Source organism: Palaemon carinicauda, chromosome 1, assembly GCF_036898095.1.
Source record: "Palaemon carinicauda isolate YSFRI2023 chromosome 1, ASM3689809v2, whole genome shotgun sequence".
NCBI classification, from domain to species: Eukaryota; Metazoa; Arthropoda; class Malacostraca; order Decapoda; family Palaemonidae; genus Palaemon; species Palaemon carinicauda.
Genome location: NC_090725.1, coordinates 322,829,446 through 322,846,175, shown reverse-complemented (window position 1 = coordinate 322,846,175; position 16,730 = coordinate 322,829,446). Strand labels below are relative to the sequence as shown.

General features: G+C 49.2%; 1 long non-coding RNA gene across 1 annotated transcript in view; it reads right to left on the bottom strand.

The window, feature by feature from the left end:
- LOC137658732 (uncharacterized) overlaps nucleotides 1-16,411 on the bottom strand; it is a 32,475-nt gene extending 16,064 nt beyond the window's left edge. Inside the window, exon 1 of the long non-coding RNA XR_011047404.1 lies at nucleotides 16,249-16,411. This is a non-coding gene — a long non-coding RNA (uncharacterized lncRNA). The remainder of the gene's footprint in view (nucleotides 1-16,248) is intronic.
- Nucleotides 16,412-16,730: the final 319 nt, after the last annotated feature.

The window sequence follows — 16,730 nt, the reverse complement described above, 5'->3', positions numbered from 1 at the left end:
TTTTATGAGCCTCGTTGTATTGCCGCAGATTTTCTCATACCTAGCGAGGTCTGGTAGTCGCATATGCGAGTACACATGCACAACTGAAGCAGCTCATGCCAAAACCTGTAATTGTGCATACCTCCTCAGCGAGAGAAGCTAGCCCGCGCACCTCATTAACGCTTTGTGTCTGATTGGTCTCTCTCTCTCATTAATATGAATAGGATAGAGTTGCTTGCCAGAACTTAGCGCTCGATCAGACCTTCTCAGTGTGAGGAGCTCGCTTGCTCACCTCACCAATGCTGTGTGTGTGGGGTTGCTCTCTCACAAGAAGAGGTGCTAGGTGTTCTGCCAGACCATTGTCTCTGCTTACTGGTGTGTACCATCTGGATTCGTTCTCTCCAGAGAATTGGTTAGAGGACTAGCCCAGATACTCAATCCCTAGTGTGTGGTGTCTGGGTTTGTTCTGTTGCTTGAAATGGTCTGTTTCCCCAAGTATGAAAAAAAACATGGACACTCGCAGACTCTCCCAGGTTGACAAGTTTTCTAGCATACTCTGGGAGGAAGCACAAGTCGTTTGGTGGAGAGCAAGGCTGATGTACAACAGGAAGAACAGGTAAGGGTAGGAATTACCAAGGCAAGGCCCGGATAGAACTAGCCTTATGAAACTCCATGAGCATTGTTAACAATGGTGAGAGGCGGTGGCTGCAAGCAGTCGGCAGGCATTGTAATATATGGCAATAATCCCAAAGGATTATAACCTATAAGACTTGTCGATTTGAGAGGCAGTAACCGTAAGCGGTTGCTAAGCATCACCATCTGCGGCAATGATCCCAAAGGGATACTGCTCACGAGGCTCCTTGTATCATGGGGCACAACAGTAGTGGTGGTGACTGCAAGCAGTTGGTAGGTATCGCTAATATTAGCAACAGCCCCAATGAGTTATAGACTACAAGACTCATCGATGGGAAAGACAGCGAAAGCAAGCAGTTGGCAGGCATCATCACCATCTGTAGCAATAATCTCGAAAGAGTATTGCTCACGAGACCTGTTGTACCATGAGGGTGTAATGGCAGAGGCAATGATGCTTTACCATCTACGGCAATAACCCCAAAGGGTTATAACTCACAAGACTTGGCGATGGGAGAGCCAGGGGCTGTAAGTGATCGGCAGCCATCACCATCTGCGGTAATACCGACAGAGGAATAATGTCCATGAGACTGGCTGCGTGAAATATGCCCCTGGTCAGTTGCCTCAGGTTTTCCTCGAGAATATTGCCCAACGGGGGGACCAGTCTGTAATGGCTATTGTTACTACGCCGTGAGCAGATGGAGAAAATTCTGGTCCTAAGAGCACAAGAACTCTATCGGTGGATTACCTTCAGCATCTCGGAGGGGGAGATCACAGGTAACCCTTTGGGATTAAGGTGTGTGCTCCCACTGTGCCTTACCTGTAGCAGCCTTGCAAGATATCCCAAAACCCCAAAGAAGGCAGGAGTTGCTGCAGGCAAAAACAAGAGAGGCTCCCTCGCTAAGGGAAGCAATGGTGGTCACACTTAAAGAGTAGTTCCGGGGTCAGTTTGTCATCCTTCTATTCGTTAGTTCTCCGGAGGAGGATGAACAAGTAGAGAAAATGTAGAGGGAATGAGACAACGGAGTAAGAAGCCCACCAAACCCCAATTGGAAAGATGACCACGCCCCAAAAATTTTTATAGTAGTTTATTAATTATTGATGGAGAGAGAGAGAGAGAGAGAGAGAGAGAGAGAGAGAGAGAGAGAGAGAGAGAGAGAGAGAGAGAGAGAGAGAGAGAGAGAGAGAACATCTCTTCTTCACCATGCCAAAATAAAAAGTGGTGGCTTTTCATCAGTGGCGGTGTGAGTCTGGTGGCTAGTTATCTCAGCTATCCCACCGGTGCCAATTAGCAATGGGTGGTTATACCTTACTAAAAAGTTTTTTGGGTAGTTACAGCTTTCGCTGAAATAATCTCCAATGTAAAAAGCGAAAAGGTTTGTATATTGTGGCGGAAGTAAACAATATTTACTTGTGGAAACAGTATTGCTGTTCACATTTTTATTGAATGATACAAAAACAGGCAAAGAAAAATCCTGTTCACACCCATACCTAATCGTAAATTCTTATTTGCCATGATATGGAAATATCATACCATTACCATTCCAACTATCTACTGAATACATTTAAGCAAACTGTTCAACTTGACAATATAAGTATTTTTTTATCTATTTCACCCAACGCCACCAAAACCAGTACCAGAACCAGCTAGCCATGGTTAAACAAAATATGACAAATTCGAAGATAATTTGTATTTTTCCTAACCATACAAACCTTAGCTATTTACAATGGGTTTACCTTTTAGCGCAGCTGAAATGGCGAGCCATTAGAATTTAACGAGGGTGTATTACCCCCGCGCTAGTTAGCTGGGGGTAGGGGAGTGGTAGCTAGCTACCCCTCCCCCCCCTCACACACAGATGAATGCTCACTTTCACTTAGAGGTAGGACTTGTCTTGGGGGACAGGGCTGGCGGGCAAATGTGTGTAAATAGCTAAGGTTTGTATGGTTAGGAAAAATACAAATTATCTTCGAATTTGTCATTTGTTCCATAACCGAAATACAAACCACGCTATTTACAATGGGTGACTTACCCATTAGGTAGGGTGGAAAGTCCCCAGCCATACTGGCTTTGGCTTTACCCGGGGACTAAGAATCCGAGTGAGTCGCACTCGAGAAAAGGAGTCCCTGCACCTCACAAGCTCCTTGCTCCGCAAGGAACCGTGTGGCCTACATAAGCTTGTGTGTGAAGGAAGAAGTGTGACCCGTCCTAGGCAGTTGACCTGGAGTTCCAGAAGGAACTCTGGGTTAGGACGTTCCCAATACCACCTCATCAGGGTATGGGGGACGCGACAGTATTGACTCAATACTCGGAACACAAGGAAGCATGGTTTACCTGCAGAGGTTCGAGGTCAGCTATGCAGAGACCAGGATGCTGCCTCCCCGTAGAGGGGATGATGAAGAAAGAAATAAGGGCCAGCAGAGGTTCGAGGTCAGCTATGCAGAGACCAGGATGCTGCCTCCCCGTAGAGGGGATGATGAAGAAAGAAATAAGGGCCAGACATACTTCTTTCGTTCATGCAGACTAAAACCTGATAACAATGCCCTCAACCTTCTGCTACCTGTCCAAAAAGGAGCCTGAGGTTAGACCAGCTGTTGTGTAGCCACCACAGAGCGATAGAAAACGTATCGAGACTCCTGTGGGTCACGCCCTGCAGGAAGCGGGTTGCGAAGGTCATTAGACGCTTCCAGACTCCAGCTTGTAGCACCTGCGTCACAGAGTAGTATTACTCGAAGGCGAGGGACGTTGCGATGTATCCAGCATCATGCTGTAGGGCGACGTGACGGGGGAGTGTCTGGAGACAGGTCGAGATGAATGTCCTTGAGTCCGGGCTGAAGAGGTATACTGGTGACTCTCCCCCGTGTCCTCCTTGTGCTCCCAAATCGGCTGCAACTGAGGACAAACTGCAGCTGTTCCCAAAGCTAACCTCTCGATTCCTTTACTGGCAAGAAAGAAAAGGTCTTGGGACATCAGATACAGAATGGAGACTCGAAATCTTGAAGGAATTGGACCGAAGGGCCGGGACCCCCAGATTCTGAGTCTAGCCAACAACTCAGGAGTGAACCTGAATGTTGCCTTCCCCTCTTCCCTAGAAAGGGGGAGTCGTACGAGACCAAGAAGATTGCTTACACACTGGCCGAGGCCAGAGTGAGCAGGAGACCCAAGGCGGAATACAATCCGAGGCCTGTCGTAAAGGGTCTTGAGAAGATCTCTTAAAGGACTAAAAGTTCGAGCCATGCTCCAAGTTGGAGGTCTTCCTCCGACTAGGGCAGGGACAATCGTAGCTTCGCATGAGCGAGGAAAGATCCAGCGGGCAGGAAAAAGTTATTCCTTTAAGCCTGAAGGTCAGGGAAAGGCTGAGGGACAGGCTTCATTGCCGAGAGCGGAAAGGAGTTTCCTCCCGCCGAAAGGCAATAAGACCGTTATTGCTGGAGAAGAGGCCTCAAGGGAAGAGGTATATCTCCCACGGCACCAACCACCTTAGACTCTTCACTTTGCCTGGAAGACCCCTGCGGATGACTATCGCAGATGACGCGACCTCCGTACCGCGACTGTAGCGGGTTGTCTCCTCTTGAGGAGGAGGCGTAGTGTCTCCAGGCATGAAGCCGAAGCGACGCCCCGGTTCGGGAGAGATGTCGCAGTGTGGTTGTTTGAGTAGTCTGCGCCGTGGGAGAAGCTCTCCCGTGAGTTCCGTCAGGGGAAGCAGAGGGTCCAGAAACCGTTCTGCGCATAGTCCCAGTGGAGCTCTCCCATTGAAAGGTTGACAGACAACCTGGTCTTGTTGAGACCCATTGTCCACAGACAAAAAGGAGGGAAGACGCAGGCGTCGAAGTTGCCCCACCATCACCGGAATGCATCTTGCCAGAGTCTCGGGGTCTGAGACTGGGGGGAAGAACAGTGGAAGCTTGAGGTTCCAAGCTGTCGCGATCAGGTCCCCCAGACCAGGACTTGCTGGTTACCCAAAGTCAAAGACCCCCAGGTACACTCTCTCTACGAGGCTCTGCTCGGATAGTCGGAGAGAACATTCCCCTGCCTGGAATGAGAGAGCTGATGGTGGTATTGAGAGAATCTCAATCATCCCGGTATCTCTACTGCAAGATGTGAAGGTGTGAAAATGCGTCCCCTGCTGGTTAGAATACGCCAGAATCATGAAGTCGACACGCACGGGGCGACTCGGCAGGAGCTGTAGGATCTGTAGAGGGGCCAGACTAAGGCCCCTAAGCCTGCCTGAATGATGGAGAGGTATCCTTCAGGTCTTGACCATAGGCCTGGACCGGAACATGCCCCCCCTTTCCTTTGACGAGTCCGAGAACAGCATCAAGAATGTGGGGAAAGGACGAGAATATCCACTACCATCAAGAGGCTCCATAGGTCAACACCCATTGCAGGTCTAATAGTTCCGCTGGTCCCATAGGGGCCAGGAAGTCCGGTTAAACGTTGCCTGAAGCCACCGGAACTTGGACCGCCCCACATGGAACTTATCCTGAGGCGACCGTTCGAACTATAGACGGGTCAATGAGAAAAGGAGAACTAGGAAACGTTCCAAGGTAGGGCTGAAAGCTCTGCTCGACTGAGAACAGGTACTGCGACTCTCCTCAGTCTTGCCACAGTCAACTGAAAGGAAGGCTCGGAGGATGTGGTAACAGAATCTGGCGTCCCCAGGTGGTCACCCATCCAAGTACCGACCAGAACCGACGTTGCTTAACCTCGCTGGACAGACGAGAAGCGGGGTTTCCACGTGGTAAGGCCGTTGACTCAATATCATGGCCAGATACTCTAGATGTTGAGGCAGAAGAAGAGAAGGCTCCAAGCAAAATACCATGACCCCACACTCATGGTAAGCATCCGGAAGCTGGTCCCGGCGCTGAAGAAGGTCGAACCCGAGCCTACCGGAGTTGACCAGCCCTCCAAACAGCAGAGGCGGCGGAAGCCTGCACCTGAGCGGCCATGAGGAAGGCAGGGAGAGGTCTCTGGGGAAAAAAACCTGCTATGCCACGGTGGGATAGCCACACTGCAGCATCATAAGCAGGAATACTTGCAGTCTAGGCTGAATTCGACGAGCTCCCTGGAAGATGGAAGGAATGGAAACAAAGTACCCGTCCTTCCGATCCAGGGTTTAAGGAGTCCTGTCGCCTCGTTACCAGTCTGATCGATTCTGCTGTTCTACGCTGGCCGAAGTTTGTTCGACAAACTTGATCAGGGCTGAGAGGTCGACTACGGAACTCCCCTCTCAGATCCTTCCTTACAAGAAAGGATCGACTGAAGAGGCCGGGGGTGAAGCCGTCGATGATCCTATGGAAGACCTTCGCCTAAGGTATGGATCATTCTGCCCAACCGGGCAACTCTTGCTAACACTATGGCATAGAGGTTCAGAGACACTGAATTCGCTGACAGAGACGGCAGGCGCGATATCCTTGGCTGATCACAGAGATTGTGCGGGAATGGGCATCGGGAAGCTGTCATTCGGATGAGTAACCTTAAGCATCCTCCCAGCGAAAAACCTGCAATCCTAGAGTTCATGAACTCTGCCGCTCCTTTTAGGACTATGCCCCCCCGGGGGAGCCTCCCGTGCCATCTGTTCCTGACAGGAGGAAACTGCAATTGGACACCTTGTCCCAGTTGTCGTAGCCGATAACTTAGGCTGACGTGGTTGAAAGAAAAGGGCGCTGGAGCCCTGCAGAGTCTGGAAGAAAGCGCCTTGGAGGAGTGAAAACGGAAGTCAATTTCCTCCACACAGCCGCTGTCTAAGTCTCTGTCCTTGGGCACAAACAAACTCTTCTCAAGGATGGAAGGGTGTCTGAGGTCGTCGACCTCCACAGATGAGACACCCGAAGGAAGCCCTCAGTCAGCGCGTCCAGATGGTACAACATCGAGCTTGTCCGCAAGTTAGATACTTAACGACGAAAGGCCAAGGTGCCTGAGCTCGAGAGGAGGAAAGTACCCATGATCTTCCTGTAGCTTCCTTGAACCAAACCTCGGGCCGCAACCGAGGAGGGAAAGGACCTGGTAAGCCCCCAGAGGAAGGGGTAAGCAGTCACCCCTTGTCCGATGGAGAAATCTCAAACGGAAAGCCCCCCCGCCAAAAATCCTTCCAGGGAATGACGTGGAAGGGCCAACCCAGGTTCTGGAAAGAGGAGTGTTGCTCAGATCTCCCTGAAGTTTCTCCTATTCTTGCAAGTGCCATGCTCTGCGTTTACGGGGTGAGGCCGTGTTCTGGAAATATGCTCCAGAAGAACTCGCCAGGCTGGCCATGCTGCGAAAACCCCAATGGGAATCGTGGTCGCAATCGCCCTGGAGCTCGCGCGATGGTAATTCAAAGATTTGCGCGTGGGCGAACGTGGAAGCGCCCATGCGCGGTAACGCAGGAACGCAAACGAAGGTGAGCGAAAGAGCGCAGAAGGAGGGCGAGCGCAGAAGGAGGGCGAGCGTGGTAGGAGGGCGAGCGTGGTAGGAGGGCGAGCGTGGTAGGAGGGCGAGCGTGGTAGGAGGGCGAGCGTGGTAGGAAGGGCGAGAGCTGGTGGTCGGCAAGCGATAACCCATAGACGAGCAATGGATACTGCAAGAAATAAGCCGACGTTTGTGCGAAGAAACACTGTAGGTTCGAGCGACGGAACACCGTCGGTTCGCGCGACGGAACACCGTCGGTTCGCGCGACGGAACACCGTCGGTTCGCGCGACGGAACACCGTCGGTTCGCGCGACGGAACACCGTCGGTTCGCGCGACGGAACACCGTCGGTTCGCGCGACGGAACACCGTCAGTTCGCGCGACGGAACACCGTCGGTTCGCGCGACGGAACACCGTCCGTCCGCGCGATGGAAAACCGTTGGTTCGCGCGCGGGCGAACATTGGAGAGCATGGGCGCGGACGCGCATGAGCTTAGACGTGCGGGCACGTGGGCGTGTGGGCGCGCAGGCGAATGAACGCGCGGGCGCAGAGGCAAGCGGTCGCGCAGGAGAGCGGTCGCGCAGGCGAGAGGTCGCGCAGGCGAGAGGTCGCGCAGGCGAGAGGTCGCGCAGGCGAGAGGTCGCGCAGGCGAGAGGTCGCGCAGGCGAGAGGTCGCGCGGGCGCGCAGGCGAACGGTCGCGCGGGGCGCGCAGGCGAACGGTCGCGCGGGGCGCGCAGGCGAACGGTCGCGCAGGCGAACGGTCGCGCGGGGCGCGCAGGCGAACGGTCGCGCGGGCGCGCAGGCGAGCGGTCGCGAGGGTGGGCAGATGAATGAGCGCGAGTCCGAGGCGGCGAACGCAAGCGTTAGCGCGATGGCGAGGAAACGCGCTGCCGCGTGGGCGAAGAAGACCGCTGGCGATATGGATCAACAGGCGATCGGTGGTGAGCTGGTGAGGGCTAACGTGCAGGTTGGCGATGGCGCGTTGTGGCATGTCGACGCGATGGTGAGCAGCATGCGCAGGTGGGCGGTCGCGCGATGGCGATCAGCATGCGCAGGTGGGCGGTCGCGCGATGGCGATCAGCATGCGCAGGTGGGCGGTCGCGCGATGGCGATCAGCATGCGCAGGTGGGCGGTCGCGCGAGGGCGAGCAGCATGCGCAGGTGGGCGGTCGCGCGAGGGCGAGCAGCATGCGCAGGTGGGCGGTCGCGCGAGGGCGAGCAGCATGCGCAGGTGGGCGGTCGCGCGAGGGCGAGCAGCATGCGCAGGTGGGCGGTCGCGCGAGGGCGAGCAGCATGCGCAGGTGGGCGGTCGCGCGAGGGCGAGCAGCATGCGCAGGTGGGCGGTCGCGCGAGGGCGAGCAGCATGCGCAGGTGGGCGGTCGCGCGAGGGCGAGCAGCATGCGCAGGTGGGCGGTCGCGCGAGGGCGAGCAGCATGCGCAGGTGGGCGGTCGCGCGAGGGCGAGCAGCATGCGCAGGTGGGCGGTCGCGCGAGGGCGAGCAGCATGCGCAGGTGGGCGGTCGCGCGAGGGCGAGCAGCATGCGCAGGTGGGCGGTCGCGCGAGGGCGAGCAGCATCCGCAGGTGGGCGGTCGCGCGAGGGCGAGCAGCATGCGCAGGTGGGCGGTCGCGCGAGGGCGAGCAGCATCCGCAGGTGGGCGGTCGCGCGAGGGCGAGCAGCATGCGCAGGTGGGCGGTCGCGCGAGGGCGAGCAGCATGCGCAGGTGGGCGGTCGCGCGAGGGCGAGCAGCATGCGCAGGTGGGCGGTCGCGCGAGGGCGAGCAGCATGCGCAGGTGGGCGGTCGCGCGAGGGCGAGCAGCATGCGCAGGTGGGCGGTCGCGCGAGGGCGAGCAGCATGCGCAGGTGGGCGGTCGCGCGAGGGCGAGCAGCATGCGCAGGTGGGCGGTCGCGCGAGGGCGAGCAGCATGCGCAGGTGGGCGGTCGCGCGAGGGCGAGCAGCATGCGCAGGTGGGCGGTCGCGCGAGGGCGAGCAGCATCCGCAGGTGGGCGGTCGCGCGAGGGCGAGCAGCATGCGCAGGTGGGCGGTCGCGCGAGGGCGAGCAGCATCCGCAGGTGGGCGGTCGCGCGAGGGCGAGCAGCATGCGCAGGTGGGCGGTCGCGCGAGGGCGAGCAGCATGCGCAGGTGGGCGGTCGCGCGAGGGCGAGCAGCATGCGCAGGTGGGCGGTCGCGCGAGGGCGAGCAGCATCCGCAGGTGGGCGGTCGCGCGAGGGCGAGCAGCATCCGCAGGTGGGCGGTCGCGCGAGGGCGAGCAGCATCCGCAGGTGGGCGGTCGCGCGAGGGCGAGCAGCATCCTCAGGTGGGCGGTCGCGCGATGGCGAGCAGCATGCGCAGGTGAGCTAGTAGCTGGCGAACCATGTTCCTTCAGAAGTGTTGGAGAACGTTGGCGTGCCGGCTGTAACACACGCGGGCGATCCGGAGATAGCCGAGAAACAGGTGATCGCTGGCGAGCTGATGATCGCTGACGAGCTGAAGGCTACGAGTGGAAGCCTGCGCAGAAGAAGAGTCCTTGACCTCGACCTGAACTGAAGTTCTAGATCACGAGGGCGAACGTGGGCGCACAGGGCGCGTAACAGGAACCAACAGGAACAGCAGGGATGATCATTATGAGAGCGCTGACGAACAGGAGAGCGCTGATGAGCAGGAGAGCGCCTGTGCGCTAACACTGAGCAGGAGCAGGAGAGAACACAGCAGAAGGGCGCGCAGGGGAACCCTGACACGCAAGGGAAGAACCCCCGTGGGAGGCAACCCTTTGCCCCGAAGGGATCGTTGTCCGCCGGGAGACTGATGTCCGTCGGAAGACCGTTGTCTGTCCGCCGGGAGACTGATGTCCGTCGGAAGACCGTTGTCTGTCCGCCGGGAGACTGATGTCCGTATGAAGACCGTTGTCCGTCGGGAAGACCGTTGCCCGTCGGAAGACGAGACCAGACTGCTGTCCATCTGCACCAAGACGGAAGATCAAGAAAAAGGAGTTGTAGGCTGCAAACGGAGATTCAAAAAGGCGCCTCTTAGCACCCTTATAGGGAGATGAGAGGCCCTTACGACGAAGCGGACGGTGGGCCTTACGGCGAGGAAGGCCTACAGCAACCGCAACAGAAGAATCCTCCGAAGAGGAGTCTCTATGAGTGTACTCTCGCGAACGAAAGAGAAACACTTCGTAGAAGAGACTGGTCAGCCAGTGACCTAAAAGGAGGAATCCTCCGAAGAGGAGCTCCTGCAGTTGCCCAGCCCCTTGAGCGAAACTGCAGGTGTGATCGCTCAGCACCAAGAGCATAGTCGCACGAAAAAAAAGGCAAGAGAAGAACCCCCCAAAAGGGGAAAAACTCAAGCCTGGACAGGAAAAACTTCCCTCGGAAGGAAAGTTACCCGCCCAAGGAGGCAAGCCTCCTGAGTGTTCTAAAATGAACTGGAGAGCTGTCCGTCGTCACGGGAGTACTTCCAGTAGAAGGAGACACGCCCCTGACGAAAATACAAGGGGGGAGGCAGCAACAGCCGAATCCCCAGGCCTCAACAAGACAGCTCACACCGTTGCCATATTACAGAAACGAACTAGATCGGTAACTGTAAAAAAACAAAAAACAAAAAAACATTAGTAGACATTCATTCCCCCGGGAAGGCTCCGAAGAGGAATCCCGAGGGAAAGGAAACAAGAATTATACAACAGGCACGTGCCCTCACAACCACTTACACTCACGGAAGGAGAGCTGTAACCTAAACAGAATTATAACAATTATAATTATGTAACTATGTAATTATGTAATTTAAAAATGAATGACCACTAAAGAAAGAACGAAAACCCCGAAAGGAATCGTTCTACAAGCTGAAAAAAAAAACAACTACAATTAGATTCATAAACTAATTGAGACAAACGTACGGCGTAGCAACCCCCCCACACGGAAAGGAAGCTGCAAGGGCGTAGTAACACGTAGTAAAAGGGTGAACGACCTCAAGAGAGAGAGAGAGAGAAAAAGACATAAGTCAAACTCGATCGCCACCCATAAAATTACTCCGTGGTGGCCTAACTGCCGAGGACTCCACGTAGATATCGTACACTACACACACAACTCTGAAAAGGAAACTTACTGATTTCTATACTCAAATATATATACAAACATGAAAACATGTTTACATATATATTGAGTAAATGAAAAGTAAGCAATTAAGTAAAGACAAAACAAACAATGGCTGCCAAGAGAGGACCAAGACAGAGACGTCTGTCACAGTCCGAGCCAAAAGTGAAGGTGAGCATTCATCTGTGTGTGAGGGGGGGGGGGGGGAGGGGTAGCTAGCTACCCTAGGAGGATTAATACTACTGGAGATGCCCTGACTCAGAATTCTTTCCTGAACCCGTGAGGGCAGGGTTTGGCCAGATTCACCCCTTCAAACTGTCAAATCTCAATCCCAAGTTAATCCTCCGACAGCGTACTGGTACTTAGTCTGTTTTACTCAGACCTTTATTTTTAGCTGATAACTATTTACTTGTGCTATTTTATTACCGATGGTCCCTTCCTGTAATACTTAAAAAAATATACTTAAAAAAAAAAAAATAATAATGTTAAACTTGTTGCTCAACTTATTGGTGAATCAGTTACAAACTCCATGGAATAATGAACTACAGTAAAGTCGTTGACCTTTATAGCCGTCTTTGGATGACATTGAACACAGCTTGTGATAATCTCACAACTGTTGTTACTGATTTTTGCCTAAAGGCAGGCAACTGATTTTTTTCGTACAACCAAGAGCAGCACAGGAAGGAGCCCTCGCTAATGAAAGCACAATAAGGGTTACCGTCTCTAAACAAAGGTCTGAATAGAACTGACTACAAATTCCAATACAGTGACAGAGATTAACTTGAAGGATCAAGAACTGACAGTTCGAAGGGTAAAAACCTGGCTTCCCTTAATCCGGGTCAGGGCATCTCAGTTATTTTTCCTCCAAGTAGCTACCACTCCCCTAACCCCCGCTAACTAGCGCGGGGGTAATACACCCTTGTTAAATTCTAATGGCTCGCCATTTCAGCTGCGCTAAAAGGTAAACCCATTGTAAATAGCGTGGTTTGTATTTCGGTTACGGAACAAATGAAATTTCCAGGTTTTTCTCTGAGAAAAATTCTGCAAATGCAACATAATCCTGATTGGTTAGTCTTCTGAAACTAACTAATTTCACTATATAATACTAGTTTACTTACAGTTTCATTGAATATACACGTAAAACCTTACTTAGACAATTGAATTGAGCAATGTATAAAGTATTTTTGCCCAAAGGTGTAGAGAGGATTAGGTTGTGGATCACACGAGGTGAGATAGGAATCAGAGGATCTTATAGGTTAGTTCAAGGAATCAGAGGAGCTCATTGGTTAGTTTTTGGAATTAGTGCAGCTTGATGGTTAGTTTATGGATTTGGAGGAACTTTTAGGTTAGTTGAAGGAATAAAAAACTTAGGTGTACCTATTACTTTGATTGTATATTTACTGCACTCGGTTAAAGCTCAAAAATGATATTGTAGAATAGGTAGGTTAAGTAAGGTAAGGTTAGGTAAGGTAAGGAAAGCTAAAGAGAGATAAAAATAGGTTAATGAAAGCTAAAATAAGGGTAGGCTAGCTAAGCTAAGGGTAGATTAGCTGTGGCAGGTTAAGCGAAGGGTGGGGTAGCTATGATAAGCTAAGCTAAGGGTATATTAGTTGTGGCAGGTTAAGCGAAGGGTGGGCTAGCTATGGTAAGCTAAGCGCAGGGTAGATTAGCTGTGGCAAGTTAAGTGAAGGGTAGGCTAGCCATAGAAAGCTAAGCTAAGGATAGGCTAGCTATGGTAAGCTAAGGATAGGCTAGCTATGGTAAGCTAAGGATAGGTTAGCTATGGTAAGCTAAGGATAGGTTAGCTATGGTAAGCTAAGCTAAGGATAGGTTAGCTATGGTAAGCTAAGCTAAGGATAGGTTAGCTATGTTAAGCTAAGCTAAGCTAAGCTAAGGATAGGTTAGCTATGTTAAGCTAAGCTAAGCTAAGCTAAGGATAGGTTAGCTATGTTAAGCTAAGCTAATCTAAGGATAGGTTAGCTATGTTAAGCTAAGCTAAGCTAAGCTAAGGATAGGTTAGCTATGTTAAGCTAAGCTAAGCTAAGGATAGGTTAGCTATGTTAAGCTAATCTAAGGATAGGTTAGCTATGTTAAACTAAGCTAAGGGTAGGTTAGCTATGTTAAACTAAGCTAAGAATAGGTTAGCTATGGTAAGCTAAGCTAAGGATAGGTTAGCTATGGTAAGCTAAGCTAAGGATAGGTTAGCTATGTTAAACTAATCTAAGGATAGGTTAGCTATGGTAAGCTAAGCTAAGGATAGGTTAGCTATGGTAAGCTAAGCTAAGGATAGGTTAGCTATGGTAAGCTAAGCTAAGGATAGGTTAGCTATGGTAAGGATAAGTTAGCTATGTTAAGCTAAGCTAAGCTAAAGATAGGTTAGCTATGTTAAGCTAAGCTAAGCTAAGGATAGGTTAGCTATGTTAAGGTAAGCTAAGGATAGGTTAGCTATGTTAAGGTAAGCTAAGGATAGGTTAGCTATGTTAAGGTAAGCTAAGGATACGTTAGCTATGTTAAGGTAAGCTAAGGATAGGTTAGCTATGTTAAGCTAAGCTAAGGATAGGTTAGCTATGTTAAGCTAAGCTAAGCTAAGGATAGGTTAGCTATGTTAAGGTAAGCTAAGGATAGGTTAGCTATGTTAAGCTAAGCTAAGGATAGGTTAGCTATGGTAAGCTAAGCTAAGGATAGGTTAGCTATGGTAAGCTAAGCTAAGGGTAGGTTAGCTATGGTAAGCTAAGCTAAGGGTAGGTTAGCTAAGCTAAGGGTAGGTTAGCTAAAGGTAGGTTAGCTAAGCTAAGGGTGGGTTAGCTAAGCTAAACTAAGGTAAGGTGGGGTGGGGTAAAAAAAAAGGCAAGGTAAGGTAAAATAAGGATATGTTGGGTAGGTGAGGTAAAATAAGGATATGTTGGGTAGGCAAGGTAAAATAAGGGTATGTTAGATAAAGTAAGGTAAAATAATGGTATGTTGGGTAAGGTAACGTAAGGTAAGCTAAGGGTATGTTGGGTAAAGTAAGGTAAAATAAGGGTATATAAGGTAAAGTAAAATAGGAGTATGGTAAGTAAGGTAAAGTAAAATAGGAGTGTGTTAAGTAAGGTAAAGTAAAACATGAATATGTTAATTAAGGTAAAGTAAAATAGGAGTATGGTAAGTAAGGTAAAGTAAAACATGAGTATGTTAAGTAAGGTAAAGTAAACTAAGGGTATGTTAAGTAAGGTGAGGTGGGGTAAAATAAGGGCAAGTTAGTTAAGGCAAGGGTAGGTCAGCAAAGGGTAGATAATGTATAGGGGTAAGTAAGATAAGGGTAGATAAGATATAAGGATAAGTAAGATAAGAGCAGATAAGGTGTAAGGATAAGTAAGATAAGGGCAGATGAGGTGTAGGGATAGATCATATAAGACTAGATACTTATTTACTTCACTTTAAGGACTGCTTTTCTGGTCCCATACAGCAACTGAACCTACTCTCTACAAGACCTTCACATTTATTCCATTGTATACATTCTAAGGCATTCCTCATTTCACACCACATACTATTCGTTGTTTGTCAGGTCCACATTATCAAAGCACTTTGAAAACAAGACAGTCTTCGGATAATGGTAGGTAAGATAAGGGTGGGTTAATTGAGGCTATATAAGGAAGGTACAGTGATAGTTGGCAAGGTTAAGTGTACGTACGACAAGGATAGCTAAAGAAGGAATAGGTAAGATATGCCTAGGTAAGATAGGAATAGGTAAGATAAGCCTAGATACGATAAGACTATGTAAGATAAGACTAGGTAAAGTGAGGGTATATAAGGTAAAGTTAGGTAGTGACGATAGGCAAGGTTAATAAGATATAAGGTAACGGCAGCAAAAGTAAGAATAGGTAAGATAAGGGTAGGTAACATAAGACTAGGTAACATAAGACTAGGTAACATAAGGATAGGTAAAGGTATGGTATATAAGATAAGGTTAGGTAGTGATGGAAGGCAAGGTTAAGAATATGTAAGGTAAAGTTAGGCAAGATAAGAATATGTAAGGTAAGGGTAGGTAAGATAAGAATAGGTAAAATTAGAGCCCGTAAGAGGAGGGTAGGTAGGATAAGACTGGGTAAGGTTAGTTAGAATGATGGTAGGCAGGTTAAGAGAAAGGTAGGTAAGGGCAGCTGATGTAAGCATAGGTAAGATAGAGTAAGTAAGGTAAGAGTAGATATTATAAGGGTCGGTCAAATGAGGGTATCTAAGGTAAGGTTAGGTAGAATGATGGTAGACAAGGTATGGACAGGTAGGTTAGGGGTAGGTTGGTAAAGGTAGCTCAAGTAAGAAAAGGTAAGATAGGGGTAGGTAAAGTGAAGGTATATAAGGTAAGGTTAGGTGGTGATGGTAGGCAAGGTTAAGAATACGTAAGGTAAGGGTAGCAAACGTAAAAATAGGTAAGATGAGATTAGGTAAGGTAAGAGAAGATAATATAATAGTTGGTAAAGTGGGTGTATCTAAGGTAAGGTTAGGTGGGTAGAAGGATGGTAGGCAAGGTGTGGGTGGGCAGGTTGATAGTAGGGTAGCTAAAGTATGAGTAGGGAAGAAAAGGGAAGGCAAGATAAGACTAGATAAGAAAGGGATGGGTAAGGTACGGCTAGGTAAGATAAGGGTATGTAAAATCAAGGTATGTAAGGTAAGGTAAAGTTAGGTAAAGTAATGATAGGCAAGGTATGGGTAGGCAGGTTAAGAGCAGGTAATTAAGGCTAGCTAGAGTATGAGTAGCTAAGATAAAGGTAGGTAGAGGTTAGGTAACTACAACATTAAGAGGAGAGATTATTTTGTAACCTTTGTTTCGTAGTCTCGTTTAAGACTACTTCATTGGCTTTTTTAATCATATTTCAAAAACAATATTAACAGGAGTGTCTATTTCGGAACCTTTGTTTCGTCGTTTGATTTAAAACTACTTTATTGCATTTATCATCAGATTTCAAAAAAAAAAAAAAAAAAAAAAAAAAAAAAAAAAATCCATGATATGCCCTGCAACTATCTGCATTGCTAAGCCTACTCTAACGGAAAGCCTAATCTAGCAAAAAGTTGCTAGAACCTGAAAAAAATAGGCCTAGGCTATAAAATACACTTTATCAGAATATTTTCACACCAAAAAATTACACTAACTGTAAAATCATTGGAATGTTAATTAAACTATTATGCATTACCTTTGTAGTAATGAGAAACAGATGAATTGCACAGCATGATTCACTTTATAATAAAGTTTCTTTTTTTCCAGTGAACAGTAACAAGTGACTGGAATCGAAAGCCATTAGTGTTCCAAACATTCAGTTTCAGCAACAACTGTGTAACTCACACCCTCAAAGAGGATCCAAGTTCCAACAATGTTATGCCAGATTTAAAGCTTTTACACTTTTTATTACATTTAAATCGCCATGAACATCCTATTTTATAAAAAAAAATCTGCACTGACTTGCTGGTATGAAATAGAAATAGCAGTAGTTAGGTTGATAGGTCAAGAATAAATTATTTTAAATAAAAGATATATATGGAAAGGTTTCGCAAGAAAAGAAAAAAAGAGATACTTGTATAAAAAAAAAAAAAAAAGTTATCTGATTTCTAAGTGGACCGGAACTAAATCTTTACGAAATTAATGAGCATAATGATTTGTTTTGAATACTATAACTCC